The 27,500-nt window shown below is 41.6% G+C and overlaps 1 long non-coding RNA gene across 6 annotated transcripts in view; it reads left to right on the forward strand.

The window, feature by feature from the left end:
• LOC147015273 (uncharacterized) overlaps window positions 1–27,500 on the forward strand; it is a 270,271-nt gene that overhangs the window by 232,887 nt on the left and 9,884 nt on the right. For 5 of the 6 annotated variants that reach the window (XR_015050264.1, XR_015050261.1, XR_015050266.1 and 2 more), the window contains one exon: window positions 9,296–9,417. This is a non-coding gene — a long non-coding RNA (uncharacterized LOC147015273). Of the gene's footprint in view, window positions 1–9,295; window positions 9,418–19,166; window positions 20,979–27,500 lie in introns of those variants that run through there. The other variant, XR_015050265.1, reaches the window with a different exon arrangement.

A 27,500-nucleotide genomic window follows, 5' to 3' on the forward strand; every position in this document is an offset into this window, starting at 1 on the left:
GGAAATACACAACAATGTCAGGCAGTTGTTTTCAAACCGGTAGGTGTGATGAAAGCCATACAGGAGTTATGAAGCATAGACTGGATTTTTGGCACCCGATTCCTGGTGTAACAACTCTTGCTCAATTGATTAAAAAAACAAATCTGCTACTTTGCAATGTTCTCAAAAGCTGTTTGATCTGGCGATTTCAGGTGTTTTCAGCTCTCCACACTCCTGTGTTAAAAGCACAATCGGCCATTCTCCTCCAAGCTCTTTCTCCTCTGGTATCCCCAATGCTCTTTTTCCTCTGGCGGCCATTAATTGACTCTCTGAAAGAGCAGCTGTTAACTGTCAATCAGGTGAGACCAGCTGATGATCCGCGAGCCCTGCTCTGGACTCCCATGGTGAAGCTCATTGCTGATTCTCACAATGCAGATTCGCCAACATTCTCCCTTGGAATCTTGAGATTTAAGGCTCATGTGTGAACATTTCAAAAGGAGACAAAAACAAAGGAAAATAACATAAAACACAGCCAGAGGTTCAAAAGGGGGAAAACAACAGTTGGGCAGGGAAAACAAACATCTCACTGCATGTTATAGTGATGCATATCTAACCTCAGAATTAATTATGCTATGCTTATTCAAAACAAATATTTAGGAGATAACTGAACTACACAAAGCAGTTTTATTAACCTCTAAGGATCATTCCCACAACAATATATACATATATATATATATATATATATATATATATATATATATATATATACACATATATATATATATATATATATATATATATATATATATATATATATATATATATATATATATATATATATATATATATATATAAATATATATATATATATATATATATACATACATACACACACACACAACCCGTCAAAAGTTTTAGAACACCCCCATTTTACAGTTTTTACTGAAATTTAAGCAGTTCAAGTCCAGTGAATAACCTGAAATGGCACAAAGATAAGCGGTAAAATGCCAAAGGCTAAAAAAAAAAGAGAAAAAAGTTTAGGTGACCAAAAACTGAAAAATAATGTAAATTTCAGAGTTGTTAAAAAAGGTCCTTTTCAGGGAACAAGTAATGGGTTAGCAACTGCAGCTGTTCTGCAGCAATGTAAGTAAATTAAACCTTGAAAGTTGATGCAAACAATTTCTACAGGTCTCCCAACTTTTGTTGATTAGTTACAAACCCTCTATCTGTATAAAAGCAGTGTTGGCACAGACTGTGTTGCTCCACCCTCTGAAGCATTACTTGGACAATATTGCTCTGCAGGAAGTAGTATATTGGTATCATAATGGTGAGAGAAAGACAATTAACAAGGAAGACAGACAGACCATTATAACCCGTAAAGTGTAGGTCTTTCCTTCAGAGAAATTTCAAAGGAAGCCAAGGTGTCAGTGAGTAGTTTCCTACCCCATCAAAAGGCACTTGGAAACTGGAGGAAACTGACAGGAAGAGGTCTGGCACACCCAAAGCCACAACACAATCAGAAGACAAGTTTCTCAGTCAACAGCTTGCATGATAGGTGGCTCCCAGGACAGCAGCTTCAAGCACAGCTAAACACTGGTCAAAGTAAGGAAGTCTCAGTTTCAACTGTGAAGAGGAGACTTCGAGCTGCAGGTTTGACAGGTCGAGTGGCAGTAAGAAAGCCATTGCTAAGATGGCAAAATAAGAAAAAGAGGCTTGCCTGGGCCATGAAGCACCGCCAGCGGACAAGTGAAAACTGGAAGGTCTTCTGGACCGATGAATCAAAATTTGAAATTTTCGGTTCATCGTGCAGGGTTCTTGTACGCCGTCGAGGAGGCGAAAGAATTGTTCCTCATTGTGTGACACCAACTGTCAAACATGGAGGAAGAAGCGTGATGATCTGAGACTCTTTTGCTGGATCCAGAGTCGGCGACTTGCACAGAGTGACTGGCAACCTGAACCAAAAGGGCTACCACAGCATTTTGCAGTGCCATGCAATACCCTCTGGTCTACGCCTAGTTGGTCATGGGTTCATCCTACTGCAAGATAACGACTCAAAACATACCTCCAGGCTATGTCAGAACTAACTTTAAAGAAAAGATCAAGACGGTAGGCTTCAAATCATGGAATGGCCAGCACAGTCTCCAGACTTAAACCCCATCGAGCTGGTTTGGGATGAACTGGACAGAAAGGTGAAACCAAAGCAATCGACAAGTGCAACACAATTGTGGGAACTTCTGCAACAGCGTTGGGAAGAACTTTCTGAACAATATTTGATTTCCATTGGAGAAAGAATGCCACGAGTATGTTCGGCTGTTATATCTGCAAAAGGTGGCTACTTTGATGAGGCAAAAATTTAGATTAAATTTTGTTCAAGAAAACGATTCCATGATTTCTTTTTATCTGCAATTGTTTATTTGTTCTATGCTTTAATTTTAGAGTACATTGAAACATTAAACTGCTTAAATATCAGTAAAAACTGGAAAAATGGGGGTGTTCTAAAACTTCAGACCGGTAGTGTATATTGATCTGGACATCGCCTCTAGATCCGCAGTCGCTCCAGAACTTCCTGCAGGATCCCACGCCCAGAGTCGTGCTACCATACGCAAAAGCCTGAGCGTGAGTGGGTACCGTGCCGGCAGTTACGCACCAGACCTTTAAAATCAGTCAGCCGAGCGGAACCAATGTTGCATAACCATGTCTGAGATCGAACTAAGATAACAAATTAGTGCTGGCCAAATACCTCAGCAGTCTTATGCTGCCATCAGAACAGACAGAATAAGTCAGGACACAGTTTCTTGAGGAAATGGCTTTTAGTGGCAGTAATCAAAATGCAAGTATTTACAAGGAGAGAGAACAATCAATTGACATTCTCGAGATCAGCGTGACGTCACTTTCACGTGATTGCACTGAGTAACGTAATCGCCATTTTGACAAAGGGGAAAACAAACACTCTGTGGAGGGGAATGCACACACAACTGCCCATAGTGAATGCTTTCAGTATAGCATGTGTCTCAAATCACCGCATAAACTGAAGTCGTTTTTCTACCTTTCATTGTTAAATTTTGTGGTGTTTTGGGGGGAATTTGTACCAAATTGGCATTGTCATATCTTATCAATACATGTAAAACTTGCTGGGCTTGGCTTTGGCAAGGTATCACGTTTAAATTGGGGTTAATCGGACTTGAGTATTGTCCATATCAGCACCCTGCAGATGACTGGTTTAATAACCTGTGAGACTGGCCGGGGATGGACTATCTTGATATGTACAGCTACCTAATCAGAATGCCAGGTTAGATCCGTAATTCTATTTTGATGAGGACAGCTATCTATTTAATTATTTTACTTTAATTTTCATTTTGAACACTCGATCATAACATAGTCTATTTGATTACAGAATTAGGGTCTCGGATCTAGATTTAAATTTCTAAACCCTAGATTTGTCAGATTCCAGACTAACTTTTGTTAGTTACGAACGAACTTAATTATTAATGGTGATGTGCTGCTCAGGTTTACAACCATCGATATAATCTGAGTTCGCATTGCCAATGAGCACAAATACATACACAAACTAGAAGGGCACTTGGTAGAGCGCATTCCTCCACCATGCAATGCCTGATCAATTAGAACATATCAGACCCATTAGATTTTTGAAATATTTTGCTATATTATCGTTTTTGGCCCCATCTCTCAATGGTGAAGAATCACTTTAAAAATTAAATAATTCTCGTATCCAGATTCGGATTTAGATATTTACCAAAATCGAATCAATTCGTCCTTGCCACACACACACAATGTGTTCACCAAGTTTCGGCCGAATCCGTCCACAATGTTTTGAGATATCCTGCACACAGAAAAACAGACAGAAAGAGGTGAAAACATAACCTCCTTCACCTTCGGTAGCGGGGGTAGTGACAAAAAGAAACGCTTTTGGTCGGATTCGTGCCGCCAGAGAACGTTACTATCGAGTCACTCCAAAGTTAATAATGAAAAAGCGCTCCAAAGCTTCACGAGATACAAAAATTGTCTTGATCAACATCCTTGTGAACAGGGCTCTCTTTCTCTCTTTCTCCTTTCTCCTTCAACATGGAAACATCAAAGCTGTTGCTCCGACCGCCGTCCAAGGTATGCATGCAAATGGTGACTCACCACCCTGGACTTTGCTCCAGCCAATCAGAGCCAGAGATACTGATGACTGTGAGCTAACCAACAGGGGCTCATATGACCAATGACATAACAACTGATGAACCAATCATTGTCAATCTTACATCGACAAGCTTATATAGGCATGCTCTCTCACTTTCTCGTTGGTTCTCTTGCTGTGATTCAACCTTGAGAAGTACAGCACGAAAAGCTTTGGTTAATATGTCATGTTTATTTTCTTTTTTAGCCGCGTCTCGGCGAAGCGAACGTGGCTCTAAGAGAGCTCGGTCTTCTCCTTCTTCTCCTTCTCCTTCTCCTTCTCCTTCTCCTTCTCCTTCTCCTTCTCCTTCTCCTTCTCCTTCTCCTTCTCCTTCTCCTTCTCCTTCTCCTTCTCCTTCTCCTTCTCCTTCTCCTTCTCCTTAAACCTTTAGGACTCGGCTCTTTTATATACAGGATCCGGATCTCCTTAAATACTAAGCACATGTACACATCCTCGCATTGAGGGTGCCTTTTGAGAGTGTCTATCATGAACTTTTAAATATATTCGGACATTTGCTTTAAAGTTTCGAAAAGTTCATGTTACTATTTAAAGATTATTCTATTTAATGTATTGTAATTTCGTAAATACACTATTTATTTCGTAAATACACGATATATCATAAATACATTATGACGGGTCTCGCTATTGGCTTAATCAAGGCACGTGACGAAATATCGGAAGTTGTTGTTGTTTTTTATTTTCTTTTTTCTTCTTCTTCCTCTTCTTGTTCTTGTTCTTCTTCTTCTGGTGAAGACAAAACCTTTAGGACGTGGCTCTTGGACACATTTGTCCTTGTTTATTAAAGTTCTGTAGTACCAAACATCTGTTCCTTGATTTATATGACTTTTACAATCTTTATTTTACTTCAATTGAGTTAGATACCTCAATACTGTCGAAGACAAATCACCTTTTAACCACTACAAAAACCCTTCCATTTAGCAGTGCTGTACTTTGAAAAATATTCATGCTCTGAGGGCAATACAACTATTTGCAAAACTGTTTGATATTCTTTATTCTGATGGACATTGTGGCACAAAGCCCTGTTTGTTTGGTGCATCCTTTTCTCAAAGATTGTTACAAAATCGTCATTTTTTCCGAGAGCAGTTGGCATATGGTTTGTAATTGTGTTAATACATGGATATACCTTGATGGCGATGACAAACACATCTCAGTGGAGCCATCCTCAGCTACTCTGGACCGTTCCATTTGTCCCATTGGCTTTGTATGGTTACCATCATGTCTGTTGTGCAAAGTTCATGAACAAAACTCACATGGATCGTGCTTGGATATGCAAGGCGACACTTGGAAAGGAGGAGAACAGACAGTGAGTTGCCCAGACCCATGCAGCCAAGCAGCTGGCGGAGTCCTGCCAGGACAAAGCAGTGTGACCACTCCTTGGCTTTTTTCACAAGATCTTGGCTATTCGTTGTTCACCTTGGCGTCTTGGTTTTCTATAGGTTTTATTGGCGTATAGGTTTTCTATTGTCATCGCTTTTCCGAAACCTTGTGAATTCTTGGCTTTTTTCATTGGCTCACCTTGGCATTTATGAAAACGAGAAGTGGTCACACTGGGACAAAGAGGAGAACAGACGGCAAAATGCCCAGGCACATGCATGAAAGCGGCTGTCGGAGTCCCACAAGGAAAAAGATACGAAGAGACAGCGAAATGCCCAGGCAAATGCAGCCATGTGGCTGTCGGAGTCTGACCAAGAAAAGGAGAGGAGACGCTCCAGGACAGAAAGTATAACGCACGTGTCTGAGGTTTTTACCCTGCGCACACGAAGCGAAGCGTGGGGTTAAGCAATCGGTTCATGTCTGTCCGTCCGTTTGTCCATCCGTCTTTCTGTAAACATCAGTTTATGATCGAGGAAACAACCTATTTAAATTGAATGTTATATTTTGAACACGAATCGCAACATAAATAGAAGACAAGTTTCTCATTTTATCATACATCGGCTCTGAATTTGTCCCAACTACATTTGCGCAGAGAGGAATGAGATAATTTCTTTCACTCTGTCTGCCTGTCTGGCAGTCAAACAAAATTGAAAATCATTCCAAACAGGATACTTAGTGTTTTTAAGAATGTTATAAATGACACAAGCAACAGGCACGAATAAATAATGAAACATGTTAGATAGGGCCGTGTAATTGACACTGGGGAAAATGGCGGTGAAATGCAGAATTAATTTATTTATATGCCTTTAAACCTCTTTTAACCTTTATTTAAATTTAATTATATACTTCAAGATGATAGAACACAAATAGCCTTCATAATACTTCCAAGAACCATGCTACATATATTGTCGATATATAATATGATAGGGCATGGCATGTAAGATAGTACAGTATCGGGGGTTCTCTGAATCCCATAAACTGTGACTCAATATTGTGCTATTACATTGTATAAGGTGATCTACAAGACTGCTTCAGTCGTACTAAACTTCTGTTTGTTTTTTTTTGAACGATCTTTAACACGTTGACTGCCAACTCTTATATAATATACACCACTCCTTGTTGCATTGTTCAAATTTTACCCGTCCTTGAGCAAATCTAAGTTCATTTATTATCCATTGCTGGGGAAAGCCCACTTTATGAGAAAACTCAGAGCAGGCAGTGGGACAAGATTTTCAATTCTGTGCAAGGCACAAGCCATCTGGTAGGATTATTTTTTTTCAGAAGTTTTAGAAGAAGTTTGATCCATCAGAAGTTTTAGCACTGAATCGACGTTGGTATTACGACATTGCTAATGGTAGATCGTGTGCTGAGTACAACGTGTTGTTTTCTTTTTTGATACTTGTCATTACCCTTCAAAATGGCGCATATGAATACAGATAAAGTGGCAAATCTTCTCATAAGACTGATAATTATGACCAAGACGGTTATATATATTTATGTTCACCGAATTGCCAACAGATTGTTTGTTGCATTATATGGCATGGTGCTAATCTGTTTACAAAACAATAGCATAATCTTTTCTATGAGAATACTCATGGTGGCAGAATCTGGAACACACAGCACCACGAGTATACTGCACTCGTTGGTGGCAGTCAATGGGTTAAAATCATTTTTTTTAATTAAGATTGAAATACTATAAACTTAAACACTGTGTGGGGTGTTGTGTTCTAAGAACTCTCTGGTTGCTTCATATTATCCTTCTCCTGTGCCTTTAATTTGCTAAATAAGTGTACCTGGTCTCAGGGTTGGATTCTTCGAGTTGTGGTGTTGCACTTGGTCTCATTTGATGAGTTTGGTATCGTTGGACGAGCTGGTTCAATCCGGCTCAGAGCGCACACAATTTGCGGTTGCTCGGCCAGATAAGGAAGGTCCCACCAAGTATTGTAACATGACAAAGAGGTCTGGGAACTTGCTTAGAGCTGTGGACTTAGCTGGCATTTGAAGTCATGTTGACGCAACCCATGGATCTCGAAACAGGCTCCCGTACCGGTTTTGCGGCTGTCAATATATATATATATATATATATATATATATATATATATATATATATATATATATATATATATATATATATATATATATATATATATATATACATATATATATATATATATATATACACACACACACACACACACAAGCTGGTTCAATCATCATATACGAGCTCCGACATGCATGTGCGTGGGCATGTATATATATATATATATATATATATATATATATATATATATATATATATATATATATATATATATATATATAATTTTTTTTTGTGGTTCTACAAAACCGCATACCTCTAAGCAATGGCATCCAACATACAGTGATCCCCAGGCAGTTATTTTGTTAGTCTTTGTGCAGTTAGACCTACCCCTCATGTCTAGTGGGTTAACGGGACGAAGTGCGTTGCGTGGGTCTTCTAGTAAGGTCTATTAACTATCTGTCTCCTATTCTGGTTTCTTATCGACCCCTTTCCTTTTAGCCATGGTACAAATCAAACAAGAAAGCATACACGCCATGCAAAATGCGATGAGTAATAAGCAAACTATGATGCCTCCTGTAGCTTGGAACCAACAAAGCACACTCCACATTACACCGCATGTGCATCGCGCACCATTAATGCATTAAAATCTGCGCGATAATTTCCAACCGGCATCTCACCTTGCTTCACCCCTCACTCACCAAACCTCACTATTTCGACCAAAAACGCCTCACCCATATGAGAAAAATATTCCCACACCCCTCGCACCTCTGCATCGCTACAATTCGCCACTATGCAGAGGAGTGCTGCACGACTCGATCTGTCCTCAGACCGCGCGATGCGGGGCCGAGCAACGGACGTTAGTAGTTCGACCACATCTTGCCGGGGATGTCCCGGGTGAGCACGTGGTATTGATACGAGCCTCGTCCAGTCGCTAGAACACGGTAAGGCAGGGGTGGCGAGGAGGGGTCACGGGAGGGACGATCCGGCAGTTTGGTACGGGGCCCAGTGTGCATTTTGGCTCATGAGAGGGGCCCGTGGGTGGCGAGTGTGCATTGCTATTCGGCATTCAGACTGCAGTCCGAGGACGTTCAGGGCCGGGGTGCTGGCTTATACCCCATGTTGAGTCAGGAGCTCCAGGCCGTCTTGAGCCGGATGGGCGAATGAGACTGTTTCCAGTCCTGGGAGCCTGGCAGGGCATGTCTAGGGCCATTGTGGCCCAATAGAGAAGCAGGATTCGTGTGACAGCACCTCGCTTTTGGGTCATCACTCCAGCCTTCGCCCAGGGCTTATAAAAGGCGGAGCGCAGAGTCATTCGCTCTCTTCTTCGCCCAATTCTTCTCTGCTCCTCTTGGCTCTTCGTTGGCTGTTCTTTGTTGTCACTGCCCTTCGCTGGCTCTTCACTCAGGGTTGGTGCATGATTGCAAGGACGTGCTCTTTATTGAGGTTTAAACCAGTGCAGAGCGCACATTACCATTTGGCCCGGCAAAGTGACTAAGCCAGAGACAACATCTCGAGGTGGGAATACCTCACCCCTTTCCCTCTTTCCCCCCTCCACTCTCTCACCCCTCTACCTCTCTCACCCCTATCCCACCCCTCTTTCTCAATCCCACCCCTCTCCCTCTTTCTGACCCTGACCCCTCCCTCTTTCTCTGACCCCTCTCCTCTCTCTCTCTCCCCCCCCTTTTCCTCTTACATTTCAGAATGTGGAATGGAGTCCTCCCAAGGCGAGTTCAAAGTATCCACGATTCATGAATCAAGCTGTGAAGTTTTGTGCTGATGGCTCTCTTCAGGATCATCACTGAGTCCTGAACAGCTTCCAACTGTAAGTCGTTTGTCATAATATTCCTCGGGATGGTTTTTAATATCTCTGTGAGGTTCTTCATCATCATTCCCATGAGGTTCTTCATCATCACTGGTACAACTTTGGCATTCTTCAGCTTCCAGGATCTTTTCACTTCATTCTTGAGGTCTTGGTATTTGGTCATTTTCTTGATTTCTCCATCATTAGTCCAAAATCACTGGTATTAACACTTCAATTAGCAATGCCTTCTTCTATTTTTTTTTGTACCAAAGTATGATATCTGGTCACAATGCTTTGTTTTCAATGTTCACACTCAATCATCCTTTCCTCTCCCCTCCCTCTGTCCTCTCCTCTCTTCTCCCATCCCTCTTTTGCTCTCATACGAGCCTTGACAAGGTATACCAAAAAAATTATGTTGTATGTGAGCGGTACTTCCACGATTTCAGTGATTGCTTTTGGTTCATGTTCCCACAAATTTTATGGAGCTGGGATATCAATTTTTTTGCAGGTGTGCCAGGGGATTACTTTACAAACTCTGTTGTGTTGTTATGCGTGCAGCTTTTCTGACATGAGTTTTTTTTTTGTGTGTGTTCAGTCATTAAGCATAGCATATTTTCTCTTTCTTAACCCTGCCACCCCTCACCTTTCTATCTTTATTATCTCTCTCTCTCTCTCTCTCTCTCTCTCTCTCTCTCTCTCTCTCTCTCTCTCTCTCTCTCTCTCTCTCTCTCTCTCTCCCCCCCCACCCCTCCTCGCACCCTCCCTCTCGCAGTTGTATAGCAACGTTTAGTGAGGCGTCGCTCACCCCCTCCCCCCATTCCTCACTCTTCCCCCTTCCAAGCTTCCCCCCCGTCCTCTCCTCTTGCCTCCCTCCGTCCTCTCCTCTCCCCCTCCCTCCGTCCTCTCCTCTCCCCCTCCCTCCATCCTCTTCTCTTCCTCTCCTCTACCTCCGTCGTCTCCTCTCCTCTCCCCTCCCTCCATCCTCTCCTCCCCCTCCCTCCGTCCTCTCCTCTCCCTCTGTCCTCTCCTCTCCTCTCCCCTCCTCTGCTCTCCTCTCCCCTCCCTCCATCCTCTCCTCTCCCCTCCCTCCTCACCTCCTCTCCCTCCGTCCTCTCCTCTCCCCTCCCCTCCCTCCACCTTCTCCTCTCCCCACCCACCACCCTCTCCTCTCCCCTCTCTCTGTACTCTCCTCTCCCCTCACTCTCCTCTCCTCTCCCCTCTCTCCGTACTCTCCTCTCCTCTCCATTCCCTCTGTACTCTCCGTCCTCTCCTCTCCCCTCCCTCCATCCTCTCTTCTCCCTCCGTTCTCTCTTCTCCTCTTCTTCTGCCTCCCCTCCCTCAATACTCCCGTCAGCAAAACGACGGATCGTATTTGCTTATATATATATATATATATATATATATATATATATATATATATATATATATATGTATATGTATATATGTATATATGTATATATATATATATATGTATGTATATATATATATATATATATATATATATATATATATATATATATATATGTATGTATATATATATATATATATATGTATATATATATATATATATATATATATATATATATATATATATATATATATATATATATATATATATATATATATATATATATATATATATATATATATATATATCCTGGTGTTGGTGCAGTGGTTAGGGCAGCGGCTTGGGATTCAAAAGGTCCTGAGTTCAAGCCCCGTTGGGCCACTGAATTAATACACCAGGGGGTTGATTCAGCCTGTCATCCTTCCGAGGTCGGCGAAATGAGTACCAGTGTACTGGGCCGGTGTATACCCCGGTTAAAATAGGTGTACCATATCCCTGTGTCGTAAGAGGCGACCAGGGTTGTGTCAGGAAGGGCATCCGGCATAAAACATGTGCCAAATCACTATGCGGATCATACGGATGATCCGCTGGGGCGACCCCTAAAGGGAGCAGCCAAAAGAAGAAGATATATATATATATATATATATATATATATATATATATATATATATATATATATATATGGGATATACCACTCAAAAATTATATATTTAAAACAAAATTTCAATGCATTATTCACACTACAATCACACATATCTATCTTCTATCTATATATTACTAAAACTCTCATCATGTATGTATGTATGTATGTATGTATGTATGTATGCATGTTCCCGAAATACAGCCAAAACGGTACACGATAGCACAAAAATTTTTGGCCCACATTGCTCACCATTCTCCTGCAGTGTGCAGTTTCAAGTTTCGTTCAAATCGGGCAACGAAAAAATTATTAAACCAGGCACAACAAATCCTTCCCATTTAAGGCATAAAGTTATTTTGGGGATCAAATTTAAATTTGATACATCCTTAACCTGAATGTTGATTATAAGGAATAGAATAAGGAATATTTTAGTCTTAGTTTGAAGTCAATTAAACTATTTTTGACGAAGTTATGACCGTAAAATGATTTTGACCTTTCAAGGCCACGTAAGGTCAAAGGTCATGGTGTCAAATGAAAGCCAATAAAGGACTTGATATATGTCTTCCATACTAAACACGCATATTCCTAAACTTTTTTGATTTATAATGGAAAATATGTAATTTTGACCGATGACATCATAATGCTTGAATGTGATAACTGTTGTTTAAATCATGGGTACTTGAAACTTGCAAATTATGTTAGTCTAGAGCTGGCCGCGTATGTCTGTAGAGTGTAGATATGGCCTGTAGAATTAATATTTATTATCCATCTACCCACACCTATCAAACATGTGTTATATGTCATAAAATAATAAATATTATTTATAATATAAACATGTGTTATATGTCAAATTAACATAATTTACAAGCTTCAAGTACCCATGGTTTAAATAGTGCGTGGTGCACTTTATAATAAACATCAGACAACATCATACAATAAGACAAACAAACATGTTTTTTTTTTACATTTTATTCATCTTAAAAAAATCTCCCAGATAGAGTCTTTGATAATACCATGTGGGCAAATGGATTTGTCCAAGCCTCTACTGAATAGTATTGTTATATATTTAGAGATAGAGATATGGAAGAGCAGAAGTGAAACGTGGTGAACATCATTATATCGATCAACTAGAAGGAATGCTTCAGAAAAAAATATCATTTTAAAATGCCATTTATTATGAAGGATAATTATGGTGTGTTGCACATCGCGAAAAACAAAACATGACGAGTTGCGTTATGATGTTATCATGAAAACGTATCACTGACGTTAGCTGAGTTCGCATTGTTTATGACACCAGTCGCTAGTTGTCGGGATGAGGGACACCATATGTGTGCCCATACCAAAATATTGTACATAAAAGACAAATGACTAATATTAAATAACAAATAAATTAAAACGTTCTGATCGTAAAAAGATTTTGACTCTAGACTTTCATTGCCCACCTGTGAATACAATTTGACAGTGTTTGAGCCAGCCGTTTTCCCGTAAAGTTGTATTTTCGTAACCATGTTTTAGTTTTAATGGAAAATTTGTAATTTTGACCGATGGCCATGACCCCCAAAACTTCGGACCCTACCGATCTTCACAAATATGCATTTTTCACTATAGGAATGGGTCAGATTATAAGTGATAAATATAATAAGGTTCACTATATATATATATATATATATATATATATATATATATATATATATATATATATATATATATATATATATATATATATATATATATATATATATATATATATATATATATATATATATATATATATATATATATAGTGTTTACTAAATAATATATATAGTGGCCGCCACATCTTTATTCTCCCTCTGTCCTCCCCTCCCCCCCACAAACCTCCCCTCCGTGGATTTCTCGGATCCACGGAGGGAGAATAAAGATGTGGATTTTAAATCCATTAAAATCGTTCCAGTTAATGACACGCAGCGTCTAAGCTTCAAAGCTTAGTTTGAAGTAAATCAGATCATTTTTGACAAAGTTATGAGCGAAAAACGATTTTGATCTTTTCATGACCTTGACCTTGACCTTTGATCCAATTAGACCCAAAAGTTAATGAGGTCGTCCAAGGTTCATTGCCCACCTGTGGATTAAATTTGATAGTGTTTGCTAAAGCCGTTTTGCCGTAAAGTTGCTAACAGACAGACAGACAGACAAACAAACAGACAAACAAACCGGACGATTACAATATCCCGCTCCCTCCCTTCGGGGGGCAGGATAAAAATAAATTCCCAATTCAGTCAAGTACTCTTCGGGAGAATTTGATCAATGCAAACAACCTCAGCGGTATAGTTCTCTGGAGCTATCTTTTTTTTTTCTTGAAATGATTTTTTTCATCAGCCGCTGTCACAACGGGAACCCAATGGGTTCACGGGTCGTCTAGTGTAATACTAAAATGACAGAGAGCTCTTGCACCACGTCATCTTGCCAGAAAGCTGAGACTGCACACGTAACATTCACTCCAAATTTGCTGCGCAAAATAATTTTCACACGAGGAAGGTTGAAGTCAAATTAAAAACTTGCAATTCTTCATCAAAATGAGATAAAAAGATGAGCCTGGTGTTGGCTTCGTGGTTGGAGTGGCTGGCTTGGGATCTTCGGGTCCTGAGTTTGAACCCTGTTTCCTGCTGAATTAACACCAGGTGGGGGTTGACTCAGCCTGCATCCTTTTGAGGTTGGCGAAATGAGTACCAGTGTACTGGTATTGGGGCACAGCATCAGCGGCGCAGTTGTGCTCCAACAAAATGATAGCTACCCGGCAACCAAGTTGCCATATGCAAGAAGAAGATATAAAAAGACTCAATGCAGCCAATTTCAGCGAGTATCATGTCGCAAATCCATCACATCGTGCATTTTTCGTACATGTACATGTATTTATGACTTTACTCATGTACGAGCTGACACCCAAATTTGCATCTTGTATCTTCTTCTCCATTAAATAACCAGACTCAGTGACTTCAAGGGAAGAGCTTCCTCTCTGTGTCTGGGTGGTCGGTGGTTTGAACCCAAGCTGAGTCGTTCTAAAGACTTTAAATGTGGTTGGTGCTGCCTCATTGCCTAATGCTAAACATTTAAAAAGAATAGAGCACGGACAAACAACCATAGGTTGGCAATATTAGCACAGGCTTTCAGGGGCCTCATGAATGGCTTTCTCCTGTGTTGAACTTCCTTGAAACAGAACTCGTATGTTATATTATTATTATAAACGGTTTCATATTCCAAAGGCCACGTCCACATCAACATTGATCTCATCACAACTTTAGTAAACCTAAACTGCCATCCTGATTACTAGTATGAGGCACAATAGGGTTAGTAATACGTCAAAAACCTGGTGTGTATCAACAGATACCACGTTCACGATTTACACATTCACGAGTAGAGGACAATTGCCATTTCACCGGGTCCCTTTGCTTGTTCATCTGAAAATATAGAAGATAAAATTATTGAAACAATCCATTACAAATTATATTAGTAAACTAACTTTTTGGGCCAGACTGTAAAAAAAAAAAAAACAACAAGAACATTCACTCATTGAAAATGTTATAATCAAAAAGATGTGAACTCGACTCAAAGTGGAGTGTAAACAGTTAATTATGGTTCCTACTGCAGTGAATATGTGAAATATTTAGCACACCTGGCATCCTCATCATTCATGTGCAGCACAAAGCTGCAAGCAGTATCATTGGCTTGGGACACATCTCTGCCACTGATGCAGTGCCCCTGTTACCAGTAAGCTGGTACTCAATTCACTGTACTTGGAAGGATGACACCACCTGGTGTTAATTCAACAGCCCGACAGGTGCTTGAACTCAACACCCGGGGCTCTTAAACCAGCCACCTTAACTGTTTAAACGAGTCACCTTAACTGTTTAAACCAGCCACCTTGACCGTGAAGCCAACACCAGGCCTCTACACTTGGCTTGATGGATGATATTGATGTTTGGAATGAGGTTGAGGGTACGGTCGTGAATTTAGATTGCTTTTCACCAACAAGCCAATCTTAGTGTTGGCTTAACGGTTAAGGTGGCTGGCTTGAGATCTCCGGATCTTGAGTTTGAGTCCTTGTTGCACCGTTGAAATAGCACCAGGAGGGTTGATTCAGCTTGTCATCCTTCTAAAGTTAGCAAAATGAGTATCAGGTTACCGGTAGCAGGGGCACTGCATCAGTAGCACAACTGCTCTTCCAGAAAAAAAAATGATGCAACTAGCAGCTACAGGCTGTGTACGAAACAACAGCCAACGAGCGATTACAAGTACTAGAGTAAGACTATTCGTGGTGCAAGAAATCACCTTCTGAACTCGAGAAGTTTTTTGTTTTTTGAAAGGTCGTTTAATGCGCACACGCTGGTCTTGGGAGACGTCAACAGTCTAGGAAAGAGGAAAATGGTCTGTTCCCATGGCAGCGAGAGTTTTTGGGGAGTCATTTTGGAAAATAACCAAAGGGGTAAATCGACAACATCCTCGCGATCCCTCCCCCTTCCTTTGCCCGCAACTCTTCCAAGAAACCTTTATGCATCCCCATAAAACAGCCCCCAGCCAAATTCAGACAAACGTTGCTGCCAGGTCAGCAGGGGGGCGATGCAGAGTGAGGCACAGTGAGGCAGAGCGATGCTTGCTTGCCTGTGCCCACCTCCCTGTGCCCCTCGCCGCTAATTTGTTATTGGAAAAGCTAAAAGCGTGGGCAAGGGCGGCGCATTAGGCCGGTAATTAGCGCGCAGTGTCTAATTGGACTCGAGGCGCAGTGTTAAACAATAGCTCCGGGCGCAGTAAACAAAAGACAGCGGGCAGCTCGGGGGCTCGCCGATGCATTTGCATGCGGATTAGCGGTTGTTGGCGTCAAATGATGAAATATGATAATGAGGGTGAGTTTGTGGTGCTGCACATGATTATTTAATTAAGGCTGCCGCCTCTTCCCAGCAGGCAGTGTGGCATTCGAGCCTCTGGGCTCGGAGTGTGCGTGCTGCATGAGCGACGAGAAAATAGGCTGAGTGAGTGAGTGGGTGAGTGGGTGGGTGGGTGAGTGAGTGAATGAATAGGTAAAGGAGGGTTGTTGCCTGAAAGTGTGATGTGTGTTTAAAATCTTGCTTGCAGTATGTGCAGTCATATAGAAGTTACTAATAGAGGAGAGAACTTTCTGAGGTTCGGCGTTGAGCTTACTGTACATGGGAAAATGAAATTTGTAAATTTTGCCTGGGTTTTGTATTGATTGGTTTGTCAAGTTTGTGAAGTTATTCGTTAAGTCGTCCTGTCCCTTTTTCTTCTTCGTGGCCATCGCTGTGCCCAGCATTAAAAAAAGAAATCGATAACAATGAAGCAGGTCAAAGTGCTGTATTATTGTTTAGGTATAGCTCCAAACTCTCGCTGTGAGCGACAAGCACACAAACATTATTAAGATTGCGAAAATCCTAAGCGCAGAATGATAAGCATGCGTGTTCTCAGATATTGTGAAATTTAATTTTGGGGGAAGAATGCATATGCAGCTACAGCCCTGATGGTTATAGTACGGCAGTGTGACTACATTTCATTTTCATAAATTCCAAGGTGAGCCAATGAAAAAGGCCAAGAATTCACAAGGTTTCGGAAAAGCGATGATAATAGAAAACCAAGACGCCAAGGTGAACAACAAATGGCTAAGATCTTGTGAAAAAAGCCAAGGAGTGGTCACACTGCAGTACGGTACTATAATCCTCCCCAACCACAGAGCTCAAGGAGCCACTGTTCCCCCAGCATCCACAGTCCATGGTGATAACCTGGAAACATTATAGAAAATGCTGAAAACAGTGACAAAATAACTGCACTCCTGAAGTCAGGTAAGCTTTGGATTGGCCAGCTTACTTCAGAGAGTGGATCTGATAAAACAAGTCCTCATCAAGGAAACAACCGACCAACCACACATTAAAAAATGGAACGTGTGTATTTTATATTGAAATAACTAAATAACAAAATAAAAATTATAAATAGGTAAGTCGGGGAGATTGTAAAATGTACAAAAATAAATAAATAATTACAGGTGGTATTTTGGTCGTTGAGATGGTAAAGTGTTATAAAGAAATAATGGTCACCGAAAGCATTATTCCAAACCTCGGAAATGAAATTGTGTGCCCCTTGACGTTTGTGTCTGATCGTAAAACCATGTCAGTCCGCATGCCCGGATATTATTGCATACATGTGCTGAATATGAAAGAAATGTGTCTGATCGTTTTTGAGTAGAGGCTCCAGATGGACGGACGGACAGACTGACGGACAGGACTCAAAATATCGAGTCCAATTAGACGCTGACTGACGGGGCTTCTGCCCAGTTAATGACGAAAAAAAAGAAGTTTGCTCCATAGTTGGCCAGACACGGGGCAGAAATTGTGGGAAATTGTGGGATATTGTGGCAGTAATTGTGGGAGATTACGGAAGATATGTATATATATATATATACATATATATATATATATATATATATATATATATATATATATATATATATGTGTGTGTGTGTATAAGTATATATACATATACATACATATAATGTGGTCGTCGGATAAATACCCATTGGATTTTAGACACTGAAGGGAAAATATCTGCAAACAATATTGATTACGACACTGTATTTATAAACCATGCAGTTCAATGTATTATTATAAAGTAGCCATGGTTTTTGACATTATTTTGAGTCTTACAGGTGCCATCTATTTATTACTTAAGCATGGGGGAGAGGAAGTGAGGTGAGGGGACTTTATCTATTACTAGGAGAACGATGTGCGTGTGTGCATGTGTGTGCGCGTGTGCGTGTGTGTGTGTGTGCTTCTTTAATGCTTTAATCGAAAAGGTCTCTGCTGTCATAAAATAATTAAAATGGTACCATTGGAAAGCTAATGATTGATTTACTAAGAACAAAAATTCGTGTCCATTTATCATAAAAATGCCCGTTTTAAAAGCCAGGCTTTCTTACATGGAGGGAGAAGAAGAAACAGGACCTAGAGTTTTAATGTAGTCTTTCCAACGGGGCGACAGCAGGGACCCTTTAGAATAAAGCGTGACGGACAGGGAAGGAGCCCACAAATTATATACAGTTTGGCTGAGGTCGAGGTTGCTTATTCCTGATATGTGAAACAACCTGCAACCCACGTCTACAGAATACAGACCTTTTGCAACGCCAGCCGCATTTTCCATCCAATCATCATGTAACTTTGTTAAAAAAAAAAAATCTCAATTGGTAGGCGCAACTTTCTTGGAAGTTTTGTGTCATTTGTTCAGGCGGTTGCGGAGAAAACAAATTTCAAAGCGAATAAAGGTGATAAAGTGAGGGCGGAAGGGGAAAAAACTTTTTCAATTACATTTTTTTTAAAAAAAGAGGGCCTCAGCCGACATTCCACAACACAGTTAAGGATGGTTGTGGATGCCTATTGCTAGTTATACTTCTCAAATGAATAGAAAGAAAAATACACACATATTTTTATATATATATATATATATATATATATATATATATATATATATATATATATATATATATATATATATATATATATATACGTATATACACACAGTAATAGTACGTGGAAAGAGCACACACAAACACAGCCACAAGCCACAACAGTTACAAGATCAAAGAACAACTACATCTACGTCTTATAAAATATCGTTGTGTTTGCATGTTTCACTTCATTTTACATTCTCGTAGAGACTTGCATAAAGATCTGCAACATGTTTACCTCTGACGCCGAAGGTGGATGGAGGTGATGTTTTCACTCCTGTTTGTCTGTTTGTGAGCAGGACACCTCAAAATGTTATGGACGGATTCAGCCGAAACGTTGTGGACAGGTTGGGTCTCTCAGAAGGAGCAATTGATTCGATTTTGGTGATGATCCGGATTCGGATATGAGAACTCTTTAATTTTTCAAGTGATTCTTTACCATTTGAGAGATGGCACCAAAAAAACGACAAATAACACGATATTTCAAACAGTTATGGACATCTTCGGATAAAACATGGAGGATGAGTTCGGTCTATGACAAGAACAAGCCAATTAGATTTTGGTTGAGGTTTGGTATCAGTGGGATACCAAACCTGAACCATTCAGCCTGGTGGAGGTATGAGCTCTACTTATGAAGTGCAACAAGTTGTCTTTTGATTAAACCCATTGGTGAAAGTGATGGGTAGGTACCTATTAGTTAAAAAAAGAAAACATGAGGGGACCCCAAAATAACAATACAACACCACAATCCTTTTACGGATTGCCATCATGACATATTTTGACGTCATGCAATTGTTTGTACACATTTGATGTGGTGGCCATTTTTTTCCTGTACAACCCCTACATATTGTTACAGTTGTGGAAATTCACAGAACACCATTCAGGTTCCGCGAAGATCAGTTATGTCGATAAATGTGTGTCCAGATAGATTTCCCCACCGATGTCTAACGGGATTTATTCGTGAGCCGGGCTGTGCATCTTTGAGGTAGTGTTATTCTTTCCTATCGTTATTTTGAACAACATATCGTCACCACCTTAACCAACAACCGCCAACATCTCCTCACCACCTTCGCGCCAACCGCCAACATCCCCTCACCACATCAACAAACGAACAACGTCTCCTCACCTTCATCTGCACAGACGCCACCATCTTTTCTCCAGCAATGGCATTCCACCGACGAGCGGCATCTCCGCCGACAGACGCGGGGACTCCCTCGTTGGGGCGAGGGCCGGTGATTTCTACCACGTTCGCTTTCTCCGCATTTGACGGCAAGATCGGATCAGAATGACAAAAGGGGCGGAGCCAGCAGGGGGTGAAGGGTCAGAGGTGAAAGACCAAATACCCTCCCCCCCCCCCGAACCCAATAAAAGGCGGGGCTGAAGCCCCGGCAGTTCAGTTCGTCTGGAGTCTGGGTTCGTGGTCCAGTCAGTCTGGGTTCGTGGTTGAGTTCGTTCGGAGTGGAGCTCAGAGTGGAAGTCGGGGTTGAGGTCGGAGTGGAGCCTGGAGTCCAGCCAAGCCTGCAGTGCCGTGCAGGGCTGTTGGTCGTTGGAGCGCAGCAGAGTTTGGAGTCCGGTGGAGATTGGAGTCCAGTGCAGGGCTGTTGGTTGGGTTGCAGCCAGAGAGAAGTCGCCAGCCAGCGACATAACGGTCCGAGATGATCGGGCCCCGGGACGGTCCGAGCGACGCTGAGGAGTGAGTGGGCTCTTAAGAGAGCATCAATTCCAAAAGAGCAGGGCCCGTTCGCTCCTCTGAGGCGTCGTCGGCTAGGCCCGATCAACCAGGCCGCACGGCTAGGCCTGGACCAACCGAGCTGCCAATACACCAGCTGCCATGTTGATGACGAGACATCGAGGGTCACCCGGTGAGTCACCACGAGGGTGGCAGGTAACCTGCACGGTCTCACGGAGCTCCTTCGGTCTCCACAGCTCCGTGAACATTAAAGGCCTACGGGCCCTGTTCTACCCTTTTCTTTCCTGGGGTTTTTTTGCATGGAAGACTGTGGTGCCTTGTCCTATAAGTAGAATTGTGGTTAAGTGCATGTACAGAATAGATAGACAACGGCTGTAGGTTTTTCTTGCTCGTGTCTTGTCCTTTACCCCCATTGCTTGCATACGTGTATGAATAAATGTCATTGTTTGAATATTCACCTGCTCGTTGCGTTCCTTCCTCCATTGAACGGCCATATTTGCGTTCGGAATAATAGCTGGTTTTTAATAACCGATAAGATAATCGGGTCCGACGGGGCTTGGCGATAATAAACCGCTCGGCAATCGCAAATGGCACGAGCTGCTTAAAGCGGCACGTGTCCGTACGGGTCCCGTCGAGGTATAAATCCCCGGCATTTCTGTCTGCGCGAATACTTAGGTAAATCGACAATTCGGTGATCAACCCTGTCGCATGTGGACAGAAGAGTTGGCCGATTTATGGTGTGGTTAAAAACACACCCGAAGCTGGATTTCGTTGTTGATCCGGAAGCTACGACTGGATTGCCACGGTCGGTGGGCGTGTGCGTCCGCGAATTAGCTAAAAGCGGTCGCCCGCACGCCAGGGTGGCGAGAATCCACAATAATATTATATGGAGTACTATCGTAGTACATGATGAATTACATTCATTTTCTAGCATTTTCATCAAATTTATTCTGAAATATTTAAGAGTTTAAATTCATTGCCGATTCTGGCATTTAAGAAACTATCAGGTTTATAGTTTCCTGGCACGGATTATACTGGGTGGTTTGCCATGTCTTTCCAGTAGTCAGGGCAGTGATTTGTGCTGGACATTATCAGGTTGATGTCTACACTATGAGAATGTACAAATTCAGGGCAGGAATGTGGAATATAGCCAGGATGCTGGTGATACGCAAACTCTTAATCACAAGACACGGTGGGATATTTAACGTCGAACAGCAAATGCTCGCAGATGAGTGGCCAGTTTAAGGAGGGGCAGCACACCTATTGATGTAATGCCATGATTGTGAAACACTAATCTTACAGTTATATAGTCAGCTCAAAAATCATACCGAGACCAGATAGATCAGAGGCACTTCTACTACCTCTGCACTATCCTTTCAGACAGCTTTAATATCTTCATCCCTTTATAATTAACTTGAAATTGCACACCACCATTGATTGTGCAGCTCTCTTGTACCTCCCTTTCCTTGTACAGCAGCAAGACCATACATCACCTCCCTCGATTAAGGAATTACTAATAGCCATCTCTGCAGGTTGGGGAGGGTGGGGAGTTCACAGATGAAGCTATCACATTCATAATCACAAATTTTCACTTTGGAAAAGTAATATATGACTTCAATGCACGTTTTGAAGTGAAAAGGTTGGCGGAGAAGGTGAGGGGAGGGGGGAAGGAGAGATGAGTGATAAGTTTGTGTCCCTGCATATATTTAATACAGCACCTGCTTAATATATACACTATTCATATTTGATACGGTTATCATTCATGGAATAAGCATGTGAGGTTGCTAAGGTAGTTACATAGTGAGCAAGAAGGGCAGTCGGTAGAGCGCGTACCTCCGCCAGGCTGAACATTTTACGTTTTGTATCCCAATGATAGGCCGATTCTGGAACTTAACCAAAATGTAAACGGCGTCTTTGTCACCTCCCAAACTCATCCCCCTAGTTGTGTCATAACCCATCCATAACATTTTAAAATATCATGCTATATATCGTTTTTGGCCATATCTTTCACTGGTGAAGAATCACTTGCAAATAAAAAAAGCTGTCATGTCTGGATCTGGATTCGGATCTTCATTAAAATGGAATCGATTCGTCCTTGTCACTCACACACACACACACACACACACACTCACACACACACACACACACACACACACACACACACACACACACACACACACACACACACACACACACACACACACACACACACACACACACACACACACACACACACACACACACACACACAACCTGTCCACCAAATTTTGTCCGAATCCGTCCATACTTTTTGAGATATCGTGTTATTTATCGTTTTTGGCCCTATCCCTCAATGGTATGCCTGGTGTTGGCTTAATGGTTGGGGTGGTGGGCTTTGGATCCTAGGGTCCAGAGTTCAAATCCCACTCAGTTGTTAAATTAATACCAGGTGGGGTTAACTCGGCCTGTCATCCTTCCGAGGTCGGAAAAATGAGTGCCAGCATGCTGGTATCTTGTGTCGGAGTGGTGACCCATCCAGGATTGTGCCCAATAGTCAAGGAGACTGCTTCAGCAGCACTAACGCTCTGCACAGAGTATGGTCCCAATCTCCTCCTCCTCCTCCTCCTCAATCACTTGAAAAATTCTAGTATCTGGATCTGAATCTTCACGTAAAATCTAATCATTTTATCCTTGTCACACTCCCAACCTCTCCACAAAATTTTGTGCGAATCCGTCCACAATTTCTTGAGATATCGTGCTCACAGACAAACAAACGGACAGACAGACAGGGGTGAAAACATAACCTTCACCCACCTTCGGTGACGATGTCTCAATACCGAGCTAATACTCTGTTCTGTAATTTATAACAAATACAGCATTTGTCATTTGGCTCTCGTTTTGGCAATAAGAGGAAATTCTCTGGTAGTGTAGTGATAAACGATGTGGACAAAATTCCAATGGTGACTTCGTTTGGGAAAGGGATGGGGGGAGGGTGGAATCGTTTAGATATAGTGAAATTTTCTGCCTTATTTGCATGTATATAATTATAATTAGTTGCTCTTCCTCGTCGAAGAAGGCCACTCACATGAAACACGTGAACCACTTGGTAAATTTATTTATACTACATAAGCTGCTGCCCCAGACAGCAACCACACTCTGAGATGGCAAGCAGTGTCCACGAAGACCAGATCACATGCTACATGCAATTTACGCAGGAATTTCACATTGAGCCATGGTACCGGCAATAACTCATCTCCTCCTCCTCCTCCAAAACATTGTGAGATCTTTAATGCCAACAAAGAAATAAATGCCAAGGTTTGATGGGGCCTCGCTTTTGCGTCATCACCCAAATATTAAATTTACTACAAAGCTGTTAGTGATCTTCCTATGGGAAGAATGGTATTACGACATTGTTAGGGGATAACAGAGTCTCCAGCGGGGGCGTTTGTGGCTCCGCATTCGGCAATGCTGTCAGATTGGTCCTCCCATTTAAGGAACTTCTGATGTACAATAGTGTAGTAGATAGTAGAAAAATCGTGCAAATTATGATACAAGCAACAAATTTGGCATTTCTGTTCTGCAGGGCTTTCTGATCAAATCTGCCCGATTGGCCATTTGAAAATCCAAATTTTGAAAAATTTGAAGAAAAAAAAAAAAGACTTCAAAAACATTTGAAGTCACAGCTGGCTGAAATTCTTGAAGCACAAGTGAACATCCCAGACAGAGAACCAAGGGGAGATGCAGTCATCATTTATGGCTCAGCACTTATCAATGCCCTACCTCCACTCACTTCAAAGATATTTGATGACTATGCTAAAGAAGACATCATCCCAAAGGTGGAATCCTATGGTGCCAGGTACGAGAGGGTGGACGTAGTGTTTGATGTGTACAAGAAGTCAAGTCTGAAGTCCGAGGCAAGGTCGAAAATGGGGCAATGAATCGGAAGAAGTGTGACAGGAACCAGTAAGACCCCAAGTAACTGGAGAAGCTTTCTTCAAGATGACAGCAACAAGACTGAGCTGTTTCACTTCCTTGCGGAAAAGATGTGTGATGCACAGACGACAAGCACAGTCATTGGCACAAAAGTAGAAGATGCCATTAGCAACACAAGGAAGTCACTGGATGCTGTGTCTCCTCTCCTAATGACCCTGACCCCCATTCAAGCTGTCAGTTGCCGTACTGCAGCCCTGATCCCCTTCATATTGTCATGAAGAAGTGGACTCGAATATTTGTACACGCCAGGGATGCAACGACGGATGGTAGCAAGTCCATTATCATTAAGGCTAATGACACGGACGTACTAGTCATAGCAATATCTGTACTGCCATCTTTACAGGAACTAGGTCTTGAGAACATGTGGATTGCCTTTGGCCAAGGAGCCAAGGCGTGATGGATTCCAATCCATGAGGTAGTTTCTGCAATAGGGCCTGAGAAAGCTGGAGGGATCCCATACTTCCATGCGTTCACTGGATGTGACGTCGTGTCTGCCTTCCGCGGTAAAGGGAAGAAAACTGCATGGCAGACTTGGAACGTCTTTAATGATGTTTCTGAAACATTCACCAATCTCAGCCAGCATCCAACATTGATTCGTGATCTTGACTTTTTTGAAGTTTTTTTTTTTTTTTCAAATTTTTCAAAATTTGGATTTTCAAATGGCCAATCAGGCAGATTTGATTAGAATCCCCCGGAGAACAAATGTGCCAAATGTGATGCTTGTATCATCATTTGCACGATTCCTCTCAAAAATTGCTGTTATCCGCCCCACTACAATTCATATGATGCCTCGTTTTGCTTGCAAAGTTGCAAAGCACTAATTGTACCTCAGTGGAGATTCGAACCTCGATCAGACAGCTTAAAAGGTAAGTGTGCATACCTCTTGGCCATCCTGTCACCCATTTACATAAATAAATTGATGAACGACTCCTCATGGTACTGCAACAGTCACGTGATATTCCACATATAATAAGCATTGTTGAAGTCTAACGAAATGATGTTTGGTTCTAAGGATCTTCATCTTTCTTTAATCCATGGTAATGATTGTGAAGGGAGGAAAGAAGGTGATCTTACTCAATAAAGCATCTGAATGAAACAGATGGGCTTATAAATTCCCACTGGTGTTTTGATCAACAACACAGACTGAGCATGTTTGGAGAAGTCGTTTTGTGGGAATGACAGTTTCAAAGAGATAATGGATTGTTAAACATGCAAAGAGAAGACCCAATTGCATTGAATACACCTTGAGCCTGATGCTGACTTTTTAAGTTCAGCATGTTTTCACTTTCTTTCCTTAATGGCACAATTATTTATCTCTCTGTATTCATTTTGAATGCTATAACAATATGTTGCTTATAAGTTATAACTATATCCATCAGAATATGCGAGCATTCCCATCCATCCAGTTAATTGTTTCTTGTGAAGCACACTTCAACAATGCAGAAGCTTGAACAGAGCAATAAACGTCGTTGGAAGAGATGAAGAGATAATTATATTTTTCTATATTCTAACTACAACCAGCTTCAGGCAATTCGATTGCTGTCCACACAGTGAGAGTGAACAAATTTCTTCATCAAGCTTGATTTGTTTTGCTATCGATGTTAAAATGCACAACGACGGAAACCATTACCCTGCTTTTACTTTCTTCGCTTGCTCCAGCAATGAAAGTTTAGATATAGTCATCTGTGTTGTATACACACATGTGTTATATGACATCATGTTTCAGAAAGAGTAGACCATTGTGTGTCGGCGAGGAGATGACAACGGGTGGTGCCATCGTCCAAAGAACATCACAGTCAGACAAAACATGACATGACACATGGAGGAAAGGAGAGGGGTGGGGAGGGGGTAAGACATTAGGAGGAGGGGACAGGAGGGTACACAATATATATGTGTGTGTATATATTGTTACGGTTCTAGGAACCGTATGCATACAAGACGTAGAGTTGTCCCAAAGTTAGTTATGCTATTAAGTATATGTGCAGATAGAATCCCTCCTTGTGTATAGTGGGAAAGCAAAAGGGAGTGCGTTGCGATGTTTTTTTAGTTAGATTAATAAATCTTTATATCTCCTCCATCACGATCCACGGTACCATAGCACTTGCAGCCTTCGGTTCGCTGGCAACAACGTACCATTGTGCACCTGCTGTCTCCGGAGGCTCGTTCCGAGGCAGAATCTTCACGTCTGCAGTTCCTTCTCGGCTTCCCCAAACATTCCAACTCTTTCTTGACGGGTCCAGACACATGTGGAGTGGGTGTGTTTTCCCGGTATACAGTTAAGCCCAAAATTATTCATACCCTTACCAAATTTGGAGTATTTTGAATCGTGTTATTTGAAGAATGAGTTTCTTCTGGCTTCAGTTACATAAGAATGTGACAAACAGCTGAAAGAATCACTGCAAGAGACATTTCAAGAAATACATTGTTTTGGGGGTATTTTATTGATAGATTTACAAAAAAATGTCATGTCCAGAATTATTCATACCCTTGTTTAGATCAGTTCAAAGTCACATTCAGTAATCGATGGAAAAGCCTCTGTTTGTGATTACAGCCTCCAAATGGTTTTTATACTTGCTCACAAGCTTTTTGCATGTCTCTACAGGGATTTTGACCCACTCCTCCTTCGTGAAGGTCTCCAGGTCTTTGAGGTTGGAAGGCTTCCTTGCCATCACTCCGGTCTTGAGCTCCTTCCACAGATTATCGATTGGGTTGAGGTCTGGACTTTGGCTTGGCCACTCTAGAACATCTACATCATTATCCCAGAACCATTTCTTGACTGACTTGGCGGTGTGTTTTGGATCGTTGTCCTGCTGATACGTCCAATGCTCCCTGAGGTGAAGTTTCTCTGCAGACTGTTTGATGTTTTCCTCAAGGATCTTGATGTACTGCTCCTTTTTCTTGATGCCATCCACTTTGACGAGATTGCCGGGCCCACTGGCTGAGAAACATCCCCAAAGCATTATGCTCCCGC

Source organism: Eptatretus burgeri, chromosome 12 (assembly GCF_056783735.1).
Source record: "Eptatretus burgeri isolate ZD-2024b chromosome 12, Ebu_testis_v1, whole genome shotgun sequence".
Lineage (NCBI taxonomy): Eukaryota > Metazoa > Chordata > Myxini > Myxiniformes > Myxinidae > Eptatretus > Eptatretus burgeri.